Genomic DNA, 9,831 nt, shown 5'->3' with positions numbered 1-9,831 from the left:
GATTAGCGCATTTTCTTGATTCCTGGTTTATAATACAGTTCACACTGAAACACTTACAGCAGGTTTTTTTCCACTTAAAATAAGTCAATAGCAATAATTAATAGAAAAATCAATAACCCTCATGATGCTACTGTCAGCATTTTCTAAGCATGTTCTTTGATCCTGCAAATCATTTCAATAGGTATCAACCACTGGATTTTTATCATTTCAATCACACAAGTAATAATAATATTCTCTAGACATCTATCCAAAGTAGAATGTGTGGCAGGTCAAAGTTTGAAGAAAAAAAAAATCAAGTTTGAATCCTTAGAAAAAGCAGCTTGCTAAAAACCCTTTGGATTTAAATGTGTTTTACTTCCCAGGACACAAAGCACATGGGAAGACATGAATTCATAGCATCATGTTGACCAACATCTGCTCATTCAGGCAGAGCAAAGGGCCCCAGGGTGGGCCCCAGTGGGATAATCTTCATAGCTGCTCTCCCAGTGGCTGAGATTTAGAATATTCAATAGATGTTGACTAGATGAAGGAAAAGCTGTTTCTTTCCTGCTCAAAGAATTTCTGGAACATTCCAAGCCTCTGCTCCTAATGGCAGATGGTCTCTGACGAGCCAAAGAGCAGATTCTCAATCTGGGCTCAGGACATCTATCTATTAATGCCAGCACTTTAGAGGTTGTTGGAAAGCCTTGACAATTTTTACTTACAAACAGTGCAATTAACCCCCAATCTATACAGGATTGGGCGCTCAGCTTCCCTTTCCTGATTTCTTTCAACTCACAAGACCCATAGGCCAAAAATATACCCTCCATACCACCAAGGCCACAAAGTCCGTCATAGTGACTGACCTCTGGATGCCCTTCCCGTTTCTGTCTCTTTGCTATCAGAAGTTTCTTTCCTGTTGTGTTTTATAGCTCAACAGTTAGCATAGGCAAAGTGTCCAGAGAGAAACTGTATCTATCCCCTGGGCTTCCTGTGTACCATCCTGTGAACTCCCACCTCACAAACTGAAAGACCTCCCTGCCTCAGATGGGGCCATCTTACACCCTGCACTTAAGCCCCTGTGGGAGATTCAACCTTTCTTTCCAAGGGTCTATGGCAGTTGTTCAAATCCAGATACATACTGGGTCACTAGCCTTGTCCCCCTTTTCGTTACATATCCACTCCATCTAAAGGAGCAGTTGTCAACCTGTGGGCCATGACCCCTTTAAGGGTCGAATACCAGGTATCTTGTATATCAGATACTTTTGTTACAATTTATAACCAGAAAATTTACAGTTAAGAAATAGCACTGAAAATAATTTTGTGGTTGGGTGCTACCCCAACAGGAAGAAGTGTTAGGTCACAGCATTGGGAAGGTGGACAATTACTGATCTCTGTGCCGTGTCTAACTCTAGCTGGGTGACCATTCAAGGGAATTCATCAGGCTCAAGCATCTGTGTTAATATAACTCTTGTGTTGGGAAAGGACATGTTTTGAAAGGCTCTTCGAGATCTATGCAAGCAGCAATTCCAGCAGCATGTAAAGCCTGGCTTCAGGGCTGTTAGGAGTGACTCCTAGTGATATCAGCAGGTAGACTGGTTTCTGTGAGTTCTGATTCCCTTTTCTATATAACTCAGTCTTTCCTGTTGCCTTTTGCTCTGTTGCCTAGCCTTTCAGTGGCCCTCTGGAAGGACTCGATAAACCACTGACCTCAATTATTAAATGTGGGGCAGCAACAATATTAAACCTGACTCTTGATTCCCTGTTGAGCTATCATGTGTCATTCAGTAACATGGTGTAAACCTTTTCCTCACCCCATGTCCTTCCTTTCACCCTGCAGCGTGCCCTACGGCCTCTCAAGCAACCCTAGAAATCCAATCCCAGTCCCTTAGGACTGAACGGGTTGGACACCTGTGCCAGACGGGTTACAGGTCACCACTTCATCAACATGTTCTTTCCTTCCGGAGCAATCTGATGATCACCCCTGGCATTCATCACTAATTATTTCTGATTCCTAGGAAACAGAATCAGCCACACCTCTTATAAAATCCCATAAAATCATAAAAGGAGTTGAGACATCCCTACCAAAGGATTGTTGTTGTTTTTTTTTTTTAATGTTGCTTTGTTGGGGGAATTTGAATATGAGAAGAAACATCTTCCATCATAACCAGAAGAATGTACAATATCTAGAATACCTGGTTCTCCTTGAGTTAGCCAAAAGGGTCCAGTGAAGAAATTCTATCCACGATTAAATAGCACATGAGCAGATCTTTCATACAGCTGCTTTCACTGAATTGAAATATTGCCTCCTGGAGGGAAAACAGAGACTCCCATGACTAAGGATACACACAATCTAGGGAAACTCAGAAAGATACAAGATCACAAAGACCCTCCCCCAGTGTTATGGAGAGGAATTGTGGAGGTGAAATTCTTCAGTGGAGTTGCTGCTACCTGTGAGCCACCACCCATGATCCTGGGAATAATCTCAATAAACTCAGGGTTCACCAAGCCACACTGGAGTGGAATTGTTCCTTTGGCGTGTTGGTGGTGTTCTCCCTGGAGTGAGTAGGTATTGGCTAGGAGAAAGCATGCACTACTATTTTATTGGAATATCTAGCCAGCATCACATATTATGTATGCCCTCCATATTATTCTCATTCTAGAGATGAAAAAAAAATATAGGCAGAGGTGGGGTGTGTTACTAAATGCTCACAACTAACTCTCCAGGCAAGGAGAAGCAGCCTCGTGGCCAACTTTTGCAAATATGAAACTTCACTACACCTAAGAGAATTTAAGTTGCCAATAGTCAATGAGCACAGAGCTGAAGGGAGAACAGGGGATCAAAATAACTCCAGCCTATCCTGGGTCAAGAGGTAGTCACATCCTCAAAGTCAAAATGCATGTGTCTTCTACAGCTCAATTCTAAACACAGGGCTGACTGGTTTGAAAACCTGCACTTCTAACCATTAATAAGGCAGAACCACTGCCTGGTAAAGAGGATCCCCACTGCTTAGCTGGTTGTTTGGAAGGTATCCCTTAATTTATAAGGTCATTTTGGAGTTTATCTTAATGTTTTTCTGTTTTTGTTTTTTGTCTGTTTTTGTTTTGTCACTGAGCAAATGACCTTTGTGGGGGTGTCTAGACCATTTTTGTTTTCCTATATCTTACACATCACCACCATGGGGTGGGCACCCAAAGGTCCCAGTAGATTATGACTGATTTTTATAGATTCATACTAAAGAGACAGAAGATGTTCTTATGTGGAGTCTTAGGAAGACCACAGACCTATATTTTGGGAAAGAGACCAGTCAAAATGGAAATGGGGAAGAGACCCTTTCAAAGGATGATGACTGCAAGAGTAAGCTGCTCCCTTTGCCTTTTCTCTTGGGCAGGTCTTGGTGACCCAAACCCTCAAGTGCAGTTGGGGCACCCACCCCACCTATTAAGAACTTGTTTCCCTTCTTTGATGCATTAGGCTGCTGGTGAGTCATTCTAGTTTGGCTTTCAAGTAACAGGTGGGAATGGGAGAGGCAGGGCACCCTTTACAGATCAATGACTGCAGCTGCTTGAGGGAAGAATCCAAGAGACCTGAGATCTCACCAATTCTGCATCTAGATCAAGGGACCAGTTCTTAAAACAAATACCTCAAGGCTCTGCCATAAGGCCAGACTGGATTTCCTTAGAGATGGAGAAATATGATTGGGAGCAACTGCAGTGTGTCCCATTTATTTAAGGCATTAAGTACAATGAGATTGCACCCCGGACATGATGGCTGTTTTTTTTGTTTTTTTTTGTTTTTTTTTTTAAAAAAAAAAAAAAAAAAAAAAAACCTTTGGCAGAGTTTGGCATCCATACCTGAAGTCTCAGAACTAGGGAGGGACCCAGTCTTCCAAAAGTAAATGAAACCAAAACAAAAGCATTTAACTGGGTCACATGGGGCACATCTGTATACATAGTGTGATTTGATCTGAATTCAACCCTTGCAAGATAGTTTTTAGTGTTCTATTTTCAAGGTAAGAAGTGTTCCTTGTGCTTTCTGTCTCAACAAGAAGGGCTAGTACTATCTGATGACTTCAATGAAAAGATGTTAACAGACATGTTAACCATCTGGAGGGAAGAAGAGTGAAGGAAATCCAAGGAGCATGAACTGCCAGGACCCGCAGTGATAGGGAGATTTTTCACCCTTCTCAACACGAAGGTATGTACCTCTGGCAGAGGCACAGGAATTCAGGAGGAACCACAGACATGTGGGAAGGCCACTACCTATTGACCACATGGCCATTGTCAAAGAGCCTGATTCCTGTCAAACCTGAAATCTTCATGAGAGAATGTGGGGCACAAATACCCAAGCCCTGTTGCCATTAGCTTAAAGCGATGGGGAAAGGAAGTAGTGGCCAGAAGTTAGCTCTGACACAAAGCAGGGCAAAGACAGGCAGACGCCATAATAGAGGAAGAAGAGATTAACCAGCGTATTATGGGTCTTTTTTAAGCTCTCATGGAAAGTATTGGTAGACTTGGGGTTAAACACAAGCCTGGTGGTGCAGAAGAGAGAGACAGAGACCAAACCTTGGGTGGCCTTGAACAAACCACTTCTTTTTTTTTTTTAACGACTTTATTTTGCAAAACAAAGATAAATGTACAGATTTTAATCATTTTTTGCTTAAAATTATACATTTTTGTCAGTACTGTTTTTTCAAACATTAAAATAAATTTTACATAAAACCATGTGAATATATTTTTTAGTCAGTACTTGTTTTTTTTCAAGGGCTTGACAGTATGCATTGAAAACCTACTAGTTACAATAAGCGTAAAGTACATGCAAAACAAAACGCAACATGGAAATAGTCAAAGTCTTCTTGTTTTGTGAATATATGTATATTTTTTGTTTTCTTTATTTCTTGGACTTCATACAGTCTGTGAGTTGTTTATGGGGGAGTGCAAGCCTCTGGAGTTAGCATCCCACTATCAGTGACTGCTGCATATTATGTCTGTTCTTTTGTGACTGGGTTATCTCACTCAGGATGATATTCTCTAGATGCAGCCATTTTCTTAAGAATTTGGTTAAGTCATTGTTTCTGGTGGCTGAGTAGTATTCCATTGTGTATATGTACCACAATTTTTGTATCCATTCGTCTTCTGAAGGACATATGGGATCCTTCCAGCTTCTGGCTATTATAAATAGAGCCGCTATGAACATTGTGGTGCATATATCTTTGTTGTGTATTAAAGTGTCTCTGGGGTATATGCCCAGAAGTGGAATAGCTGGGTCTTCAGGTAGTACTATATCCAATTTTCTGAGGTATCGCCAGACAGATTTCCAGAGTGGTTGTATTAGCTTGCAACCCCACCAACAGTGGAGAAGTGTTCCTCTTTCTCCGCAGCCTCGCCAGCATCTGCTGTCATCTGAGTTTTGGATCTTGGCCAATCTGACTGGTGTGAGGTGGAATCTCAGGGTTGTTTTGATTTGCATTTCCCTGATGGCTAAGTATGTCGAGCACTTACTCAGATGTTTCTCGGCCATTCGGTGTTCCTCAACTGAAAATGATTTGTTTAGCTCTGTACCCCATTTTTTAATAGGGTTATTTGATTCTCTGGTGTCTAGCTTTTTGAGTTCCTTGCACACCTTGGATATTAGGCCTCTATCTGATGTGGTGTTGGTAAAGATCTTTTCCCATTCTGTTGGTTGCCGTTTTGTTTTCTTGACGATGTCCTTAGCCTTACAGAAACTTTGCAATCTCATTAAGTCCCATTTGTTAATCTTTGACCTTAGAGCTTGAGCCATTGGTGTTTTTGAACAAACCACTTCTATTCCTTCGGTCAGTATCTTTTCACCACTCAAATGGGACATAAGGCTTAATTAATCAGCAGAGTCTTCCACTTAAATACTTAGAATCTTAAATTTTTATTTAAAATATTTTCATGCAAAATGTCTTTATTATATTTCCAAACCCTTCTAAATCTACTCACCCAACTTCTTTCTTCCCCTCCCACTCTTCCTTTCTCAGAAACAAAAACAAATACAAACAAAAAACAAATCAAAAAAAAATCGAAACAGACAAACTAAAACAAGAAAAAAAAATCAATGAACCAAAAAATTTAAAACAAAATATAATACAAAAGCAAACACACACACACACACACACACACACACACACACACACACAGAGTCTGTTTTGTATTGGTCAATTACTTCTAGGTCATGGAGCCTGCCCAGGAGTATGGCTGACATTCCTAGTGACACTCCACGGAGGTGGGGAGGGGATATATTTTCTCTTTCCCAACAGGTGTCAATTGAAAATAGCTTCTTGGTTAGTGGTGGAATACAGCCAATTTTCCTTCCCAGTCTATCCGGAATTCTGTCTGGTATGAACCTGTGCTAGTCCTATGTGTGCTGTCACAGTCTCTGTGAGTTCACATGTGCATCAGCTCTGTTGTTTCTGAAAGGCACTACTGCCTTGGGTTATCCACCACCTCCTGCTTGTATGTTCTTTTCTTCTTTTCTTCTGTGTATAACCCTGGTGCCATAAGGAGTGAGGTTTGTAAAGGTATCTGTTTTAGAGCTGCGTGCTCCAAAGTCTCTCCTCTCTGCAGATTATCTAGTTGCAAATCTCTCTGTTAATTACCATCTATTGCCAGAAGAAACTTCTGGAGAGGGTGGAGTGAGCACTGACCTATGGGCATGGTGGTGTTAATCACTTTATTCTCCTGCTCTTTTGCTCTCTTTTCTTGTCCCTGCTCCCCCTCTCCCCCTTACTCCTCCCCCCTCTCTCTCCACATGCTCATGGCCATGTTCTACTCCTCTAGTACTCCTCCCCCTGCCCTCCTCTCAACTCTCCTCCCCATGCCCTAAATAAATCTATTCTATACTAAAATAAGCAACAGCAACAACAACAAAACAATCACTATGTTGTCATGTTTCTTTATCAGAATAATAATAGTAGGTTTACCTTCAGGCCTGTCACTTGTCTAGTTTTAGGTTCTTGGCCACTTTAGCAGTATAATATATGGATTAACTCACATGGATTTTTTTGCCTTAAGTCCAATAAAAATGTGGTTGGTTCTTTAACTTTTGTGCCACTATTTGCACCAGTATATCTTGAAGGAAAATCTGTGTTGTAGGTTGTAGGGCTTGTAGCTGAGTGAAATTGATGATTATGATTCTCCTCCACCAACCTGCAAAATGTTTTCCATTTGGAAACTTCTATATGGGTACCAGTTCAATTTCTCTATGTTTGATGATGTAAGTTAGATCTGATGAGTCTTCACATCAGGTTGTTGAGAATAAGCAGCAAACTACAAGATGTAATCAATTCTAAAAGCTGGAGCTTCCACTTGGTGCCATAAGAAGTCTACTGGTCCTTTACTAACTACATTACTAACTACGTCTGCTGTTATTCTAAATGAAACACACATATTTGAAGCTTAAAAGAAAATATCCATGTATAAGAGAAAATAGGTAATTTTTTTTGTCTTTGGGGGTCGGGGTTATCTCACTTAAGATGACTTATTTCTAAGGCCATTAATTCACCTGCAGTCTTCATGCTTTCTTTTTTCTTAGTAGCTATATAATTATTCCACTGTGTAAATGTACCACATTTTCATTATGTATTCATCAGTTAATGGGTATCTAGATGGTTTCTAATGTCTGGTTACCGTGAACACAAAAGCAATAAACATTGTCTAGCAAGTATATCTGAAGTAAGAAGTAGAATTGATTGGATATATTTCTCAAAGTTGTGTAGCTGGATCTTGTGATAGGTCAATTTTCAGCTTTTTTTAAAGTAATCTCCACTTGGAAGTTCATGGGGGGCTATGACAGTTTTAATTCCCACCAGAAATGAATGGTAGATGCAGGAAAGGCATTTGACAAAAATCCAACATCCCTTCATGATAAAAGATGGTGGTCAGTAGTTATACAAAGGACATACCCCAGCACAATAAAGGAAGTTTATAGCAAGCTCATAACTACAGAATTCCAAATGGAGAGAAGCTCAAAGCATTTCTACCATCTTCAAGAACAAGACAACGTTGTCCACTCGCTCCATACCTAATTAATGTAATACTTGAAATCTTAGCTAGAACAATAACATAACTGAAGGGGATCAGGGGGATTCAAATAGGAAAATAAGAAGACATGGTATCCTTATTTGCAAATGACCTGATTTTATACATACACAACAGACAACATCATGGATCTTTTGTAGCTGAGAAATACTTTCAGCAAAAGTATTAGAATTCATCGTGTAACTATCAGTAACCTTCCTATTTACAAATCACAAGCATACTGAAATAGAAACTGGGGATACAGTACCTTTTAGAATAATCTTGGGATAACATTAACCAAGCAAGTGAAAGACTTGTATAAGAAAAACTAAAATTAAAGAAGACATAAGAAAATAGAAGGATCTCCCATGCTGATGGATCAGAAGGATTAATATTGTCAAAATGACTATCCTACCAAAGTCAATCTACAGATTCAATTCAATTTCTATCAAAATTCCAACACTATTTATTATTCACAAAATTGAAAGAAAAATCTTCAACTTATATGGAGACACAAAAATTGAAAAAATTACCAACTTGTATGGAAACACAAAACCCCCCAGGATATTGAAAATAATTGTGAATAATAAAAGAACTTCTGGAGCTATCAGCATCCAGATTTCAGGTTGTATTACCGAGCCATAGTAATACAAACAGCATGGTATTCATGTAAAAACAGATACTCTGATCACCAGAATGTACTTGAGGAATGCACATAAATTCATGTACCTATAGACATGTGATTTTTTTTACAAAGAGAAAAATATACACTAAAACAACAACAGACCATATCTGCAGTCAGTGGTGCTGGTCAAACTGAAGGGCTGCACACAGAAGAATGAAAATAGACACATATTTATCATCCTGAATAAAGTTTAACTCCAAAATGAATCAAAGATTTCAATATAAGCCCACATATCTTATCTTGAAATCTGATTGAAGAGAAAGTAGGGGATAGGCTTCACCTCATTCATGCCTGAAAGAGCTTTCTCAACAGAACAGAGAGCGCATAGGCACTAAACAGATCATTGGTTCATAAATGGGACCTCAGAGAACTGAAAAGCTTCTGGAAGGTAAAGAGCAGAAGCATTTGATTAAAGAATGAAACATTTTTTTATACCAACTATACATCTGATGAGGGTTAGTACATAGAATACCTAAAGAACTAAAACGTTGAAAATAAAAAAATTAACCAATTAAAATTGGGAAGGAAACTAAACAGAGGGTTCTTAAAAGATAAAACACAAATGGTTAAGAAATAAAAATTTTCAACATCCTTAAGTACTTACAGTTTTTGATCTTCCCCCAAATGACATACATATACCTCTTAAAATTGAAATCAGTCTCTCTCTTTTTTCTTTGAACATAAAATAGAACATTATGTGCAAAACAACAAACTGGGCCAGAGTGACTGTTTCTCAGTCACCATGTAGGAGCATTCCTTCTACCTAGGACCTAATTCCCAAATAGCCTAGTGTGTGTGTGTGTGTGTGTGTGTGTGTGTGTGTGTGTGTGTGTGTGTGTGTGTGAATGTGTGTATGTATGTATGTATGTATGTTTGTATGTATGTATGGGGTTGTCTCAGTAACAGAGGTATTATTTCAGTATCTAAGCAGGGTACAGGACTGCAGAGGGTTCACATAGCTAGAAGCTTATGCCATGTTGGTGTGAAAATGTTCGTGTGTCTTAGGGTTCTTACTGTTATAATGAAATACCATGACCGAAAGACAGTGGTGGAGGAAAGGGTTTATTTGGCTTACACTTTCATGTTGTAGTCCATCACTACAGGCAGGCATGGCAGGAACACAA

Source organism: Micromys minutus (genome assembly GCF_963924665.1).
Source record: "Micromys minutus genome assembly, chromosome: 17".
Classification (NCBI taxonomy): Eukaryota; Metazoa; Chordata; class Mammalia; order Rodentia; family Muridae; genus Micromys; species Micromys minutus.
The sequence above is the reverse complement of the archived record's forward strand: the minus strand, read 5'-3'. Positions refer to the sequence as shown.